This window comes from Hyla sarda, chromosome 4 (genome assembly GCF_029499605.1).
Source record: "Hyla sarda isolate aHylSar1 chromosome 4, aHylSar1.hap1, whole genome shotgun sequence".
Classification (NCBI taxonomy): Eukaryota; Metazoa; Chordata; class Amphibia; order Anura; family Hylidae; genus Hyla; species Hyla sarda.
The window spans coordinates 332,349,666-332,366,221 of NC_079192.1; positions in this window are offsets into that span (position 1 = coordinate 332,349,666).

The following is a 16,556-nucleotide window of genomic DNA, read 5'->3' on the forward strand; positions in this document are numbered from 1 at the left end:
TCCCAGCAAGCCTAAACAGCAAACAGCTGTCTCTGCATGCTGGGAGTTGTAGTTGCGATCCCTCCAGCTGTTGCATAACTACATCTCCCAGCATGCCTTTCGGCGATCAGTACATGCTGGGAGTTGAAGTTTTGCAACAGCTGGAGGCACACTGGTTGGAAAATACTGAGTTAGGGAACAGAACCTAACTGAAGGTTTTCCAACCAGTGTACCTCCAGCTGTTGCAAAAGTACAACTCCCAGCATGCACGGTCTGTCAGTACATGCTGGGAGTTGTAGTTTTGAAACAGCTGGAGGTTTGCCCCCCCCCCCATGTGAACGTACAGGGTACATTCACACTGGCGGGTTTACAGTAAGTTTTCTGCTTCAAGTTTGGGCTGTGGCAAATTTTTCACCGCAGCGCAAACTCCTAGCCGTAAATTCACTGTAAACGCCCGCCAGTGTGAATGTACCCTAAAAACACTACACTACACATAATAAAGAGTAAAACACAACATATACACCCCCTTACACTGTCCCCCTAATAAAATATAAAAAACGTATTGTACGGCAGTGTTTCCAAAACAGAGCCTCCAGCTGTTGCAAAACAACAACTCCCAGCATTTCCGGACAGCCACTGACTGTCCAGGCATGCTGGGAGTTTAGCAACAGCTGGAGGCACCCTGTTTGGGAATCACTGGCGTAGAATACCCCTATGTCCACCCCTGTGCAATCCCTAATTTAGTCCTCAAATGCGCATGGCGCTCTCTCACTTTGGAGCCCTGTCGTATTTCAAGGAAACAGTTTAGTGCCACATATGGGGTATTTCCGTACTCGGGAGAAATTGTGTTACTAATTTTGGGGGCTTTTTTTCCTTTTACCCCTTATGAAAAAGAAAAGTTGGGGTCTACACCAGCCTGTTAGTGTAAAAAAAAATTTTTTTTTACACTAACATGCTGGTGTTGTCCTTTACTTTTTATTTTCACGGGAGGTAAAAGGAAAAAAAGACCACCAAAATTTGTAACGCAATTTCTCCTGAGTACAGAAATACCCCATATGTGGGCGTAAAATGCTCTGCGGACGCACAACAAGGCTCAGGAGTGAGAGCGCACCATGTACATTTGAGGCCTAAATTGGTGATTTGCACAGGGGTGGCTGATTTTACAGTGGTTCTGACATAAACACAAAACAATAAATACCCACATGTGACCCCATTTTGGAAACGACACCCCTCACGGAACGTAACAAGGGGTATAGTGAGCCTGAACACCGTACAAATTTTCATTAAAGTTGGATGGGAAAGTGAAAAAAAATTTTTTTTTTTCACTAAAATGCTGGTGTCACCCTAAATTTTTCATTTTCACAAGGGAAAATAAAAAAAAGCCCCCCAAAATTTGTAACCCAATTTCTTCTGAGTAAGAGCATACCCCATATGTGGATGTAAAGTGCTCTATGGGTGCACTACAATGCTCAGAAGAGAAGGAGCGCCATTGGGATTTTGAAGAGAAAATTTGTCCGGAATTGAAGGCCACTTGTGTTTACAAAGCCCCCATGGTACCAGAACAATGGACCCCCCCATATGTGACCCCATTTTGGAAACTACACCCCTCATGTAATGTAATAAGGGGTGCAGTGAGCATTTACGCCCCACAGGTGTCTGACAGATTTTTGGAACAGTGATCCGTGAAAATGAAAAATGTAATTTTCCATTTGCACAGCCCACTGTCCCAAAGATCTGTCAAACGCCAGTGGGGTGTAAATGCTCACTGCACCACTTATTAAATTCTGTGAGGGGTGTAGTTTCCAAAATGGGGTCTCATGTGGGGGAGTCCACTGTTCTGGCACCATGGGGGGCTTTGTAAATGCACATGGCCCCTGACTACCATTCCAAACGAATTCTCTTTCCAAAAGCCTCTTCTGAGCATTGTAGTTCGCACGTAGTGCACTTCAGGTCCACTTATGGGGTACCTCAATACTCAGAAGAGATGGGGTTACAAATTTTGGGGGGTATTTTCTGCTATTAACCCTTGCAAAAATTTGAAATTTGGGGGGAAACACATATTTTAGTGAAAAAAATATATATATTTTTTTACATATGCAAAAGTCGTGAAACCCGTGTGGGGTATTAAGGCTCACTTTTTTCCTTGTTACGTTCCTCAAGGGGTCTAGTTTCCAAAATGGTATGCCATGTGTTTTTTTTTTGCTGTTCTGGCACCATAGGGGCTTCCTAAATGCGACATGCCCCCTGAGCAAAATTTGCTCTCAAAAAGTCAAATATCACTCCTTCTCTTCGGAGCATTGTAGTTCGCCCGTAATGCACTTCATGCCAACTTATGGGGTACCTCCATACTCAGAAGAGATGGGGTTACAAATTTTGGGGGGTATTTTCTGCTATTAACCCTTGCAAAAATGTGAAATTTGGGGGGAAACACACATTTTAGTGGAAAAAAAAAATATTTTTTTTACATATGCAAAAGTCGTGAAACACCTGTGGGGTATTAAGGCTCACTTTATTCCTTGTTACATTCCCCAAGGGGTCTAGTTTCCAAAATGGTATGCCATGTGGGTTATTTTTGCTGTTCTGGCACCATAGGGGCTTCCTAAATGCAACATGCCCCCCAAAAACCATTTCTGAAAAACGTTCTCTCCAAAATCCCCTTGTCGCTCCTTCGCTTCTGAGCCCTCTACTGCGCCCGCTGTACAATTTACATAGACATATGAGGTATGTGCTTACTCGAGAGAAATTGGGCTACAAATATAAGTATACATTTTCTCCTTTTACCCCTTGTAAAAATTCAAAAATTGGGTTTACAAGAACATGTGAGTGTAAAAAATAAAGATTGTGAATTTTCTCCTTCACTTTGCTGCTATTCCTGTGAAACACCTAAAGGGTTAAAACACTTACTGATTGTCATTTTGAATACTTTGGGGGGTGTAGTTTTTATAATGGGGTCATTTGTGGGGTATTTCTAATGGGAAGACCCTTCAAATCCACTTCAAACCTGAACTGGTCTCTGAAAAAAAGCGAGGTTCAAAATTTTGTGAAAAATTGGAAAATTGCTGCTGAACTTTGAAGCCTTCTGGTGTCTTCCAAAAGTAAAAACACGTCAATTTTATGATGCAAACATAAAGTAGACATATTGGAAATGTGAATAAAATAAAAAAAATATTTTGAATATCCATTTTCCTTACAAGCAGAGAGCTTCAAAGTTAGAAAAATGCTAAATTTTCAAATTTTTCATCAAATTTTGGGATTTTTCACCAAGAAAGGATGCAAGTTACCACAAAATTTTACCACTATGTTAAAGTAGAATATGTCACGAAAAAACAATCTCGGAATCAGATTGATAACTAAAAGCATTCCAGAGTTATTAATGTTTAAAGTGACAGTGGTCAGATGTGCAAAAAACGCTCTGGTCCTAAGGTGTAAAATGGCCTGGTCCTTAAGGGGTTAAAGTATTTTTTGTTATGGTTACATTCATGCTCATCTAAGGTATAAAATCCTAGGGGACCTCAAAGAGTTTACTTGCCCAGTGAAGCAGCCCTGATGCAATACTAAAAAATAACCACAAGATGTCAGTATTGTACAATAAAACGTACAGTGGTTATTTTACACAGATAACCTCGCTGCTATACGGCTACTGGATATCACCGGCGTATAATTGGTTGATGGATCGCTGCTATTATATTTTACCATCGGATGGGATGCCCTAAGTGACCTTCATGATCATTTATAAAACTATTCCCGTGATCTTGCTGAAGCCATAAGGCTGCAGGCTCTAAAGTTTATATAACCAGTGTATATCAAAATCTTTCAGCATCTAAACTCTATTGTAAACAGAGGGTAAGATGTGATCATTTGGGATTATACTACTAGGTACAATTACTTCAGCATGATACGAAGCGCAATGTTTTGTAACACTATGTTTCATAATCTTTTTGTGAATATAGGCTTTATGCTTTTTCAGTCTGCGGGGTAGTGCCTGGGTGGTCCTTTACATGTACTGTAAATGCCATTTACATTCAGTGAGATAATTCACATAATCTGTATGACAATTCGTAAAATTAAATACTTAACGTAAAGTAGGCTCTCTATGATAAGTGATGAAAGGGATTTTAGGAGGTTAGAACTTTAATAAGGAAAACTCTAATATTCCATGAAATTCTTTCTTTGTAATGATGTTGAACACCATGTGAGAATGTTTTCTTTTATCTATTTCACATGTTTAAAGGGAACCGGCCAGCTTTATATCATGCTCAGAGTTGCAGATGTGGGCAGATAGCTGATATGGAGATACAAGAAATGATACCAGTCCCTTAACCGATGGCTGTTTGCAAAGTTATAAAATCATGTTTTTGTTCTAAGTGCAAAATTGCTAGAGGCTGTGCAGCATTCAGGCCTCCTTAGCTCTATCTATGGCTAAGAAATAGGTATCATTTATTTTATCTCCATATTAGCTATCTGCCCATGTATGCAGTTCTGTGCATCATATAGAGCTGACAGATTCCCATTAAACGATGCTTTTGATTCATGGCATTGGCCTTTTCTCCTATATTCATTTAATACAAGGAAACTTGGCTATTAGGTTGAACTTGATAGACTCTGGTCTTTTTTTCAACCTTAAAGGGGTACTCCACTCCTAGACATCTTATCCCCTATCCCACCACTGGAGACCCCCGCTATCTTGGCAGCGGTACCCCTGGCATCAGGTGCACGGAGCGAACTTCGCTCCGTGTTGGATGACTTGCGATGCCAGGGCGGAGGCACAAAATGTAACGCTAATCATGACCATGCCCCCTCAATGCAAGTCTATGGGAGAGAGCATGACGGCTGTAGACTTCCATAGACTTGCATTGAGGGAGAGGGGCCGTGATGCCACGAGCCTCCAGAGCTGCACCCGATGCTCTAAACAAATGCCAGGTGCAGCAGGGAGATCGCGGGGGTCTCCAGCAGTGGTACCCCCGCGATCAGACATCGTATTCCCTATCCTTTGGATAGGGGATAAGATGTCTAGAGGCAGAGTGCCCCTTTAAGAACTATTTAACTATGTTACTCCTTTTCTCACAGTTATTTTCACTTATATTGGCTGTATGGCATATTTTCTTTTCATTTTTACAGTGTTTACTATTAAAATTGAGGTCAATATTCATGCCCACTTATGTAAAGTAGGAAATTGTAATATATTTACCATTAAAAGGGGTACTCCGGTGGAAAAATGTTTCACACAGTCAAAACAGAAAGTTAAACAGATTTGTAAATTACATCTATTTAATTTATCTATCTAATCCTTCCATTACTTATCAGCTGCTGTATTCTACAGAGGAAGATGTGTAGTTCTTTCCAGTCTGACCACAGTGCTCTCTGCTGACATCTCTGTCCATGTCAGGAACTGTCCAGAGCTGGAGCAAATCCCCATAGCAAACCTCTCCTGATCTGAACAGTTCCTCACACGGACAGAGGTGGCAGTAGAGAGCGCTGTGATCAGACCGGAAAAAACTATACAACTTCCTCAGGAGAATACAGAAGCTGATAGGTACTGGAAGGATTAATATTTTTAAATAGAAGTAATTTAGAAATCTGTTTAACCCCTTCACGACGAGCGACGTACATGTACGGCGCCGCGAAGTGTCACTTGGCGCGCGGCGACGTACATGTACGTCGCGGGGTTCCGGGAGCGCCGCGACACCGGTAGTGGTGATCGGACCGGGATGACTGTTGTTATCTAACAGCAGGCATCCCGGCACATCGCCGAGGGGGGTCCTGAGACCCCCCCATGACCTCGATGCGCGCAAATCGCAGGTCAATTCAGACCTGCGATCTGCGCGATTCTGGGTCATACGGGTCACTGGTGACCCGGTGACCCGGAAAATAAGAGGGATCGGGGGTGTCCGAGATACCCTCGATCCCCCTAAAGGGATAGGAGTTTGGTGGCAGGGGTGCCACCCCTCCTATCCCTGCTATTGGTCGGCCGAGCGACCGACCGATAGCAGACCGGGGGAGAGGGGGTTAAAGTTCGGTTCCCCCTCTTTGCCCACCTGTCGGTGTCCGGGCAAAACGGAGGAACCGTCCAGGGAAGGTCGGCGCCGAAGGTCCCTACCTGGATCCCGGATCCCCGTTCGCGATCCTCCCCCACGTGCAGCGGCAGCAATACTTCCGGGTCCTGCCAGGTGAGTTGTTGCCTAGCAACATCCGGAGGGCCACAGTTTACAGTGGTCTCTAAACCGTGGCCCTCCAGATGTTGCAAAACTACAACTCCCAGCATGCCCAGACAGCTGTTTGCTGTGTGGGCATGCTGGGATTTGTAGTTTTGCAATATTTAGAGGGGTTCAGGTTGTAGATCACTAAGTGGTCTCAAACTGTAGCCCTCCAGATGTTGCAAAACTACAACTCTCAGCATGCCCAGACAGCAGTTTGCTGTCTGGGCATGCTGCGAGTTGTAGTTTTGCAACATCTGAAGGGCCACAGTTTTGAGACCACTGGACAGTGATTTACAACCTGAACCCCTCTAAATCTTGCAAAACTACAACTCCCAGCATTCAGGAACAGCATAAGGCTGTCTTGGCATGCTGGGAGTTGTACTTGCGTGCCTCCAGCCATTGCATAACTACATCTCCCAGCATGCCCTTCCGCAATCAGTACATGCTGGGAGTTGTAGTTTTGCAACAGCTGGAGGCACACTGGTTGGAAAATACTGAGTTAGGTCATAGAACCTAACTCAAGGTTTTCCAGCCAGTGCGCCTCCAGCTGTTGCAAAACTACAACTCCCAGCATGCATGGTCTGTCAGTGCATGCTGGGAGTTGTATTTTTGACCCCCCTCCCGTGTGAATGTACAGGCTACATTCACACTGGCGGCAGATTACAGTGAGTTCCCCGCTACAAATTTGAGCTGCGGGAAATTTTTCGCCGCAGCTCAAACTCCTAGCGGGAGACTCAGTGTAATCCGCCGCCAGTGTGAATGTAACCTAAAAACACTACACTACACTAACATAAAATAAAGAGTAAAACACTTCATATACACACGTACACTGCCCCCCCACCACCCCCCTCCCCAATAAAAATTAAAAACGTATGGCAGTGTTTCTAAGATGGAGCCTCCAGCTGTTGCAAAACAAAAACTCCCAGCATTTCTGGACAGCAATTGACTGTCCAAGCATGCTGGGAGTTTAGCAACAGCTGGAGGCACCCTCTTTGGGAATCACTGGCATAGAATACCCCTATGTCCACCCCTATGCAAGTCCCTAATTCAGGCCTCAAATGCTCATGGCGCTCTCACTTTGGAGCCCTGTCGTATTTCAAGGCAACAGTTTAGGGCCACATATGGGGTATCGCCGTACTCGGGAGAAATTGCCTAACAAATTTTGGGGGGCTTTTTCTCCTTTTACCCCTTATGAAAAGGAACAGTTGGGGTCTACACCAGCATGTTAGTGTAAAAAAATAATTTTTACACTAACATGCTGGTGTTGCCCTATACTTTTCATTTTCACAAGAGGTAAAAGGGAAAAACGCCCCCCAAAATTTGTAATGCAATTTCTCCCGAGTACGGAGATACCCCATATGTGGGCGCAAAGTGCTCTGGGGGTGCACAACAAGGCCCAGAAGGGAAATTGCGCCATGTACATTTGAGGTGATTTGCACAGGGGTGGCTGATTGTTACAGCGGTTCTGACAAACGCAAAAAAAAAAAAAAAACACCCACATGTGACCCCATTTTGGAAACTACACCCCTCACGGAATGTAATAAGGGGTGCAGTGAGAATTTACACCCCACAGGTGTCTGACGGATCTTTGGAACAGTGGTCCGTGAAAATGAAAAATTTTGCACAGCCCACTGTTGCAAAGATCTGTCAGACACCAGTGGGGGGGGGGGGGGGGTAAATGCTCACTGTACCCCTCATTACATTCTGTGAGGGGTCTAGTTTCCAAAATGGTATGCCATGTGGGGCTTATTTTGCTGTTCTGGCACCATAGGGGCTTCCTAAATGCGACATGCCCCCCGAGCAAAATTTGCTCTCAAAAAGCCAAATATGAAGCCTTCTCTTCTGAGCATTGTAGTTCGCCTGCAGTGCACTTCAGGTCCACTAATGGGGTACCTCCATACTCAGAAGAGATGGAATTACAAATTTTGGGGGGTCTTTTCTGCTATTAACCCTTTAAAAAATGTGAAATTTTGGGGAAAACCAACATTTTTTTTTTACATATGCAAAAGTCGTGAAACACCTGTGGGGTATTAAGGCTCACTTTATTCCTTGTTATGTTCCTCAAGGGGTCTAGTTTCCAAAATGGTATGCCATGTGTTTTTTTTTTGCTGTTCTGGCACCATAGGGGCTTCCTAAATGCGACATGCCCCCCAAAAACCATTTCAGAAAAACGTACTCTCTAAAATCCCCTTGTCGCTCCTTCGCTTCTGAGCCCTCTACTGCGCCCGCCGAACACTTTACATAGACATATGAGGTGTGTCCTTACGCAAGAGAAATTGGGCTACAAATATAAGTATACATTTTCTCCTTTTACCCCTTGTAAAAATTCAACAATTGGGTCTACAAGAACATGCGAGTGTAAAAAATGAAGATTTTGAATTTTCTCCTTCACTTTGCTGCTTTTCCTGTGAAACACCTAAAGGGTTAAAACATTTACTGAATGTCATTTTGAATACTTTGGGGGGTACAGTTTTTATAATGGGGTCATTTATGGGGTATTTCTAATATGAAGACCACTTCAAACCTGAACTGGTCCCTGAAAAATTGCGAGTTTGAAAATTTTGTGGAAAATTGCTGCTGAACTTTGAAGCCCTCTGGTGTCTTCCAAAAGTAAAAACTCATCAATTTTATGATGCAATCATAAAGTAGACATATTATATATGTGAATCCAAAAAAAAAAATATTTGGAATATCCATTTACCTTACAAGCAGAGAGCTTCAAAGTTAGAAAAATGCAAAATTTTAAATTTTTTCATCAAATTTTGGGATTTTTCACCAAGAAAGGATGCAAGTTTCCACAAAAATGTACCACTATGTTAAAGTAGAATATGTCACGAAAAAACAATCTCAGAATCAGAATGATAACTAAAAGCATTCCAGTCCTTAAGGGGTTAACTTTCTGGCACCAGTTGATTTAAAACATTTTTGTTTTCAACTAAAGTACCCCTTTAAGGAAGTACACAGGTAGATCCATAAATATTATAGCAACATGCTCCCTTAAGCAGCAACTAGAGGATCGGAAAATAAAAATAATTGACTTTTAAAAAGCAGGAGGTCATACAAAATATTTTTGTCCCCATTTGCAATTTTTGTAATATGAAATGCTGTTAAGAAATGGAAGTCAAGAGGCATCAGACCAAAAAAAATCTCTGAACACATTCTCATATTCAGGCATGCCAAGCAAAATGGCCACAGTTTGTTGCAGAATGTTGACATCCTACCAGAGTAGTGGTGACCTAGTTTACTGCAGGTCAGGATGCCTCTATATACTTCAATAATGGGTATAATTTTAATAATCTTTCGCTCATGCTACTTTTTGCTACTTGTCTTGAAAAATACATCTTGCAATCTGTTCACATATGACCTTTGCTTGACTTTGCAATGAAATTGTAATTGTAGCCAAAAGGTACATAGACAGGACACCAAAGTTACGATTCATCTAAAGTCATTTTTTCTAAACAGTGTGTCTCCAGCTGTTGCAAAACTACAATTCCCAGCATGCCCAGACAGCCTTTGGCTGTCTGGGCATGCTGAGAGTTGTAGTTTTACAACAGCTGGAGGCACACTTTGGAAAACACTGATCTAGAGCAATTTTTTATCTTGCAAAGGAATTGTTTGAAATATCATAAATGGGCACTGTTCTTTACATAAATAAATAAATAAATATATTAAAATGTTTAATCAGTCGGGATCTGTTTAACCCCTTGGGGTCCGAGCCTATTTTGACATTAAAGGGGTACTCCACCCCTAGATATCTTATCCCCTATCCAAAGGATAGGGGATAAGATGTCTGATCGCGGGGGTACCTCCGCTGGGGACCCACGCAATATAGCATGCAGCACACACCTGTATCTGCTTCCGGCAGCGCTGGAGGTTCTGGCTCCCGACCACGGGAACGGAAGATCGTGACGTGAAGACTCCACCCACATGTGACGTCACACCCCGCTCCCTCAATGCAAGTCTATGGGAGGGGGCGTGGCAGTTTCCAAAATGGGGTCACATGTGGGGGGGGTCCATTGTTCTGGCACTATGGGAGCTTTGTAAACACACGTGGCCTTCAATTCCTGACAAATTTTCTCTTCAAAAGCCCAATGGCGCTCCCTCTCTTCTGAGCCCTGTAGTTCGCCAGCAGAGCCCTTTACATCCACATATGGGGTTACAAAATTTAGTAAAAATATATATATTTTTAAATTTTTCCATCCAACTTTGATGAAAATTTGTCAAACACTTATGGGGTGTTAAGGCTCACTATACACCTTGTTACGTTCCGTGAGGGGTTTCGTTTCCAAAATGGGGTCATATGTGGGTATTAATTTTTTTGTGTGTTTATGTCAGAACCGCTGTAAAATCAGCCACCCCAGTGCAAATCACCAATTTAGGCCTCAAATGTACATAGTGCGCTCTCACTCCTGAGCCTTTTTGTGCACTCGCAGAGCATTGTACTCCCACATATCGGGTATTTCCGTACTCAGGAGAAATTGTGTTACAAATTTTGAGGGTCTTTTTTTCCTTTTACCTCTTGTGAAAATAAAAAGTATGGTTAGTTAGTGTAAACTTTTAATTTTTTTACACTAACAGGCTGGTGTAGATCCCAACTTTTCCTTTTCATAAGGGGTAAAAGGAGTAAAAGTCACCAAAATTTGAAGTGCAATTTCTCCCGAGTACGGAAATAACCCATATGTAGCCCTAAACTATTTCCTTGAAATACGACAGGGCTCCAAACTGAGAGAGTGCCATGCACATTTGAGGACTAAATTAGGGATTGCATAGGGGTGGACATAGAGTATTCTATGCCAATGATTCCCAAACAGGGTGCCTCCAGCTGTTGCTAAACTCCCAGCATGCCTGGAAGTCAGTGGTTGTCCGGAAATGCTGGGAGTTGTTGTTTTGCAACAGCTGGACGCTCCGTTTTGGAAACACTGCCGTACGATAAATGTTTCCTTTTTATTGGGGGGGGGGGGGGCAGTGTAAGGGGGAGTATATGCAGTGTTTTACCCTTTATTTTGTGGTAGTGTAGTGTTTTTGGGGTACATTTGCACTGGCGGGGGTTTACGGTGAGTTTCCCACTAGGAGTTTGCACCGCAGCAGAAAATTTGCCACAGCTCAAAGTTGAAGCAGGAAACTCACTGTAAACCCGCCCGTGTAAATGTACCCTGTGCATTTACATGGGGGGGGGGGGGACCTCCATCTGTTGCAAAACTGCAACTCCCAGCATGCACAAACCATGCATGCTGGGAGTTGTACTTTAGCAACAGCTGGAGGCACACTTGTTTGAAAACCATCAGTTAGGTTCTGTTATCTAACTCAGTATTTTCCAACCAGTGTGCCTCCAACTGTTACAAAACTACAACTCCTAGCATGTACTGATCGCCAACGGGCACGCTGGGAGATGTAGTTATGCTACAGCTGGAGGTAAGCAACTACAACTCCCAGCATGCCGAGACAGCCGTTTGCTGTTCTTGCATGCTGGGAGTTGTAGTTTTGCATGATTAGAGGGCCACGGTTTAGAAACCACCGCACAGTGATCTCCGAACTGTGGCCCTCCAGATGTTGCAAAACTACAAATCCCAGCATGCCCAGACATCAAATTGCTGTTTTGGCATGCTGGGAGTTGTATTTTTGCAAGATCTAGAGGGCCACAGTTTAAAGACCACTGCACAGTGATCTCCAAAGTGTAACCCTCTAAATCTTGCAAAACTACAAATTCCAGCATGCCCAAATGGCCGTCCGGGCATGATGGGAGTTGTAGTTTTGCAACATCTGGAGGGCTACAGTTTAGAGACCATTGTATAGTGGTCTCCAAACTGTTGCCCTCCAAATGTTGCTAGGCAACTACTCAATACAGGAATATGGGTGCACTACTGTGGTAGATGTATACAATTCCTGTATTGTATTATTCTAATTGTTACACATCCACACCGTCTATCTGGTGTAGGATTCTATTGTGGCACTTGTAGTCCGCTGCAGGCATCCTCCATTGTATTCATTTTTATGCTGGGGATCGCTCCTAGCAACGGACTACAAGGGCAGGATCTGCTCCCCCAGTATAAATACACAACCGCATTTAGGGTTGAGCACCTCCAGCCATTTGAGACCACGTTCTTTGTTGTTTGTTTAAATTTTATACTTGGAGGTGTGTAAACTCCATATGTTAATGCGCCTTGAATATCTTCCAGGCAGCATTAGGGTAGCACCTGTGAGGCCATGCACTTATATTAGCCAACTTAGGTGGGGCTTGCAGCTTGCCTCTCTCCTCCCATTGTATGTGTGTGCTTGTAGCCACGCTGGAGGGTACCTGGGAGGACGCTGTGAGTTGACCAAATGCTGCCATAATTGCCCACTGGCCCCTGTTTTGCTTATCACGCACAGGTATGTTTAGCGTTAGGTCCCGCACCATTTGAGAAACCTTGGCGTTGGTGTGCGGGCTCTGGTGTGTCCTTCATACAAGGATATACTAGCGAATGTCTCAATTTTAACATCAGTGTTGAGGGATTAGCCAATGTCATTGTATACATCTACCACAATAGTGCACCCATATTCCTGTATTGTATTATTCTAATTGTTACACATCCACACCGTCTATCTGGTGTAGGATTCTATTGTGGCACTTGTAGTCCGCTGCAGGCATCCTCCATTGTATGCATTTTTATGCTGGGGATCGCCCCTAGCAACGGACTACAAGGGCAGGATCTGCTCCCCCAGTATAAATGCACAACCGCATTTGGGGTAGAGTACCTCCAGCCATTTGAGACCACGTTCTTTGTTGTAGGCAACTATTCACCAGCTTCCGTAGTCTGTACCAGGGATCTGCATGTCATCGCCGCCCCCGATCGCATGTAAGGAACCTCCGCCGCCGGTCACGCTACAGTTCCCCTTTTTGCCCGGATTACCTTCGGTGGGCAGAACGGGGGAACCGAACTTTAACCCCTCCGCCCCCGATCTGCTATTGGTTGGTCGCTTCTAACCAACCAATAGTAGGGATAGGAGGGTGGCACCCCGGCCACCTCCCTCCTATCCCTTAAGGGGGACCGGGGGTGTCTTGGACACCCCCGATCCCCCTTATTTTCCGGGTCACCGGAGACCAGTATGACCCAAAATCGCCGATACCCCTTATTTTCCGGGTCACCGGAGACCCGTATGACCCGAAATCGCCAAAAATCGCCAATCCGAATTGACCCACGATTTCCAGCATTCGCCAACATGGGGGAGTCTCAGGACCCCCCTCTGCGATACACCGGGATGCCTGCTAGCCTCGGCGATACACAGGGATGCCGGCTAGCGTCAGGGACCGGAATTCCCAGGGGCGTACCCATACGCCCTACGTCCTTAAGGACTCAGGAAGCAGGGCGTATGCATACGCTCTGCGTCCTGAAGAGGTTACATATCATAAATGGGCACTGTTCTTTAAATAAATAAATATATCAAAATGTTTAATTGGTCGGGGTCTGTTAAATTGGTCGGAGTCTGAGTGTTCAAACCCTGAGCAGTCATTAGGAGTAATGTATGCATGTGTGCTCTCTTTTCTTTTTCAGATGACCAGGTCTCATGGACACATAGGGGGAGATTTATCAAAATCTGTCCAGAGGAAAAGTTGCTGAGTTCCCCATAGCAACCATTCAGATCGCTTCTTTAATTTTTCAGAGGCCTTTTCAAAAATGAAAGACGGGATCTGATTGGTTGCTATGGGCATTGATTAATCTCCCCATAGTGGGAAGAGAAGTGTGCTGTGTATGCACTAGAAGCTGTGGCGGGAAAAGCCCTATGTACACAGTGAGGTTCGGAGGCAGCCCGAGCGCACCAACATAACTGTGACGCACAGCCTGCATCCAAACCTTTTTGCACACACATGCTACAGCAGGGAGCCCTGTGATTCTGATCATAGCGCATGTGCAGCGCATTTCCCTCTGCCCAGCACCGTGTGCGACCCTACCCTAATGCTTCTCGAACCACAAGTCATCGGGACAACCCCCATTGACTTCTCCATATCCCACCAGCCTTGACTGGTCTCTCCCTGTTGGAGTATAAGGAGAGATCTATCAATCAAGATTGGCAGGGCAGGAAGAAGCCCCCACTGTTTCGGGCAGCATGAAAGTTCTCATGGGAAAACCCTTTGACTGTAAGTTGCCACCAGTATCATTAGGTAAAACGGCCTGAACAACTTATGGAGCAGGATTAATGGCTGTTAGTGTTGTATCAGAAATAGGCATCCTGTGTAGGTGGATTTAATCTGTGAACATGTTGTTGGCAGGGGGTAGCTATAGAGGTAGCAGGGGTAGCAGTTGCATCGGGGCTCTGGTGCCTAAGGGGGCCTCAAAGCACATTGGGGGAGATTTATCAAATACCAGTGCTGAGGAAGAGTGGTTCAGTTGCACATAGCAAGCAATCAGATTACTTCTTTCATTATTAAAGAGGCCTGTGCAAAATGAAAGAAGCAATCTGGTTGCTATGGGCAACTGCACCACTTTTCCTCTGCATAGGTTTTGATAAATCTCCCCCATCCACCCTGTAAGAGATCAGTATTATGATTGTTATATAGGGGCCCTGTTGCAGATTTTGCATTGGGGCCCAGAAGCTACAAGCTACGCCTCTGGTTGTTGGGATGCCCTTTTGTAGAAACTGATGGGTAAGGTCACAGGTCACTTCAAAGACAATGGTCTACAGATACATGGGATCATAAGAAACCATTCCGTCTCACCACAGGCATGCTTCTTAGCACAAGCATTATTCCTAAGAAGCCACAAGATGCCAGTACAACACCGAGAAAGGATATCATTGTATTGTGATGCGTGAAACAGATGGTATATTTGTTAGATTTCTAAGGAGGTAGTTTCCCCCTCATTTTTACAGAGGGATTTAATTCACAGGTACAGCCAGAGATATGCTGAAAAATTGATACGTTATATTAGTTCTTTGAGGATTTATATTCATGCAGGAGGCCAAGGTAGTCTGATTTATTTTCATTTGTAATTGTGGGGGGAATACAAGATGCCTGTCAGACCAGAATATTAATTTCCCTACTGACACTGTGGAAGTAACTACAGATAAGCTGAATGTGGATGTTACTAGGCTAGCCTTTTATATTCCGGATTTATAGTGCATGTACAATTAAAGCAGAGAATTAACCCCCAAACTGCAGGAGCAGTTTATTCTTCCTTTACCTGAATTATTTTTTATTGTCTGAGATGATCATCCGAAAGGCACAAGTACATATAAGAGAGTTCATAATACCAAATGTGTGAACAGTTTTAATGGGCACTTTCAGAATCAAAAACTTTTTATAAGTTGTACATTTTGGCAAAACAATAACCTTTCTAATATAATTCCAAAAAATGTTTATCTTCTTTTTATAGAAATCCTGGCTTAAAGAAAAGACCCCTATACCACCCAGAAAATAATCCTGTATCATCTTTGTCCTAACTGAAGCACAGAATGGGACAAAGTCCAGAAAGTGAGGGTGGGACTAGCACTTCTCTGTGCTCACTCCGGTCCTGCCTATCAGACTTGTGTAAACAGAGGGAAAAGGGTTACAGAGCAGCCTGCAGTGATTGGATAAAGAGACCCAGCACTGCACAGCAGACTCTGCCCCTTCCTGAGCAGTGGATGGATTCCGCAGAAAGAATGGGCAGGTTCATTCTTTCTTTCTGAGACGAAAATTCTGCCATGTTGAATACAATGGGACTCTGCTGTTGCGAAATCTTCCAATGCGGAATTCTGCATGGAAATTCCAGACATGTGAACATTGTACTTCTCTCCAAAAGTAAGTTCAAGTTAAACTGACACCACTGAGCAGAAGTAGGAGGAGTCACTGCATTGTTTGCATGGAGAACTCAAGCCTAGCATTCTACAGTATTCCCCGAGCACAACAGCAGCAGTCTAGCCTTGTAGGCGAAGGAGAGTCCTTATTAGTCATATGGAAAAATTGATGGCTGCTTTTGTATTGTTTATTTCTTTATATGCTCAGCACTACATAAGTAGCCTCTTCTTATGTGGGAGGGAACATACTGCTTTTGAAACTTTTCAATGACAAAGGGTCCCATGCCCAACTAGACAGCAAACTGAAAGAAAGACAGACAGCGCTCCGTAGTGTATTTACGAGGTTGCACGAGGGGAGCTTGGGCAAAGTTAATGCTTACGGCACAAAATTACACTCCCCCAAGTGCAACAATGGATCAGGGCATGAAATATATCCAGTGACTGCGTCCACTCCACGTCTAAATGAATTGCAATCTTAGAAATAAACCTCCGGGATTCAAGGCGCTGAGCCATGTAGTCATCTCACACTAATACACAATAACAATATAAAATTATTAAAACTTACTATTATTGAGACCATCCCATCATATATTAGAAATAGATTCCAAAGATCAATTAATAGAGAGT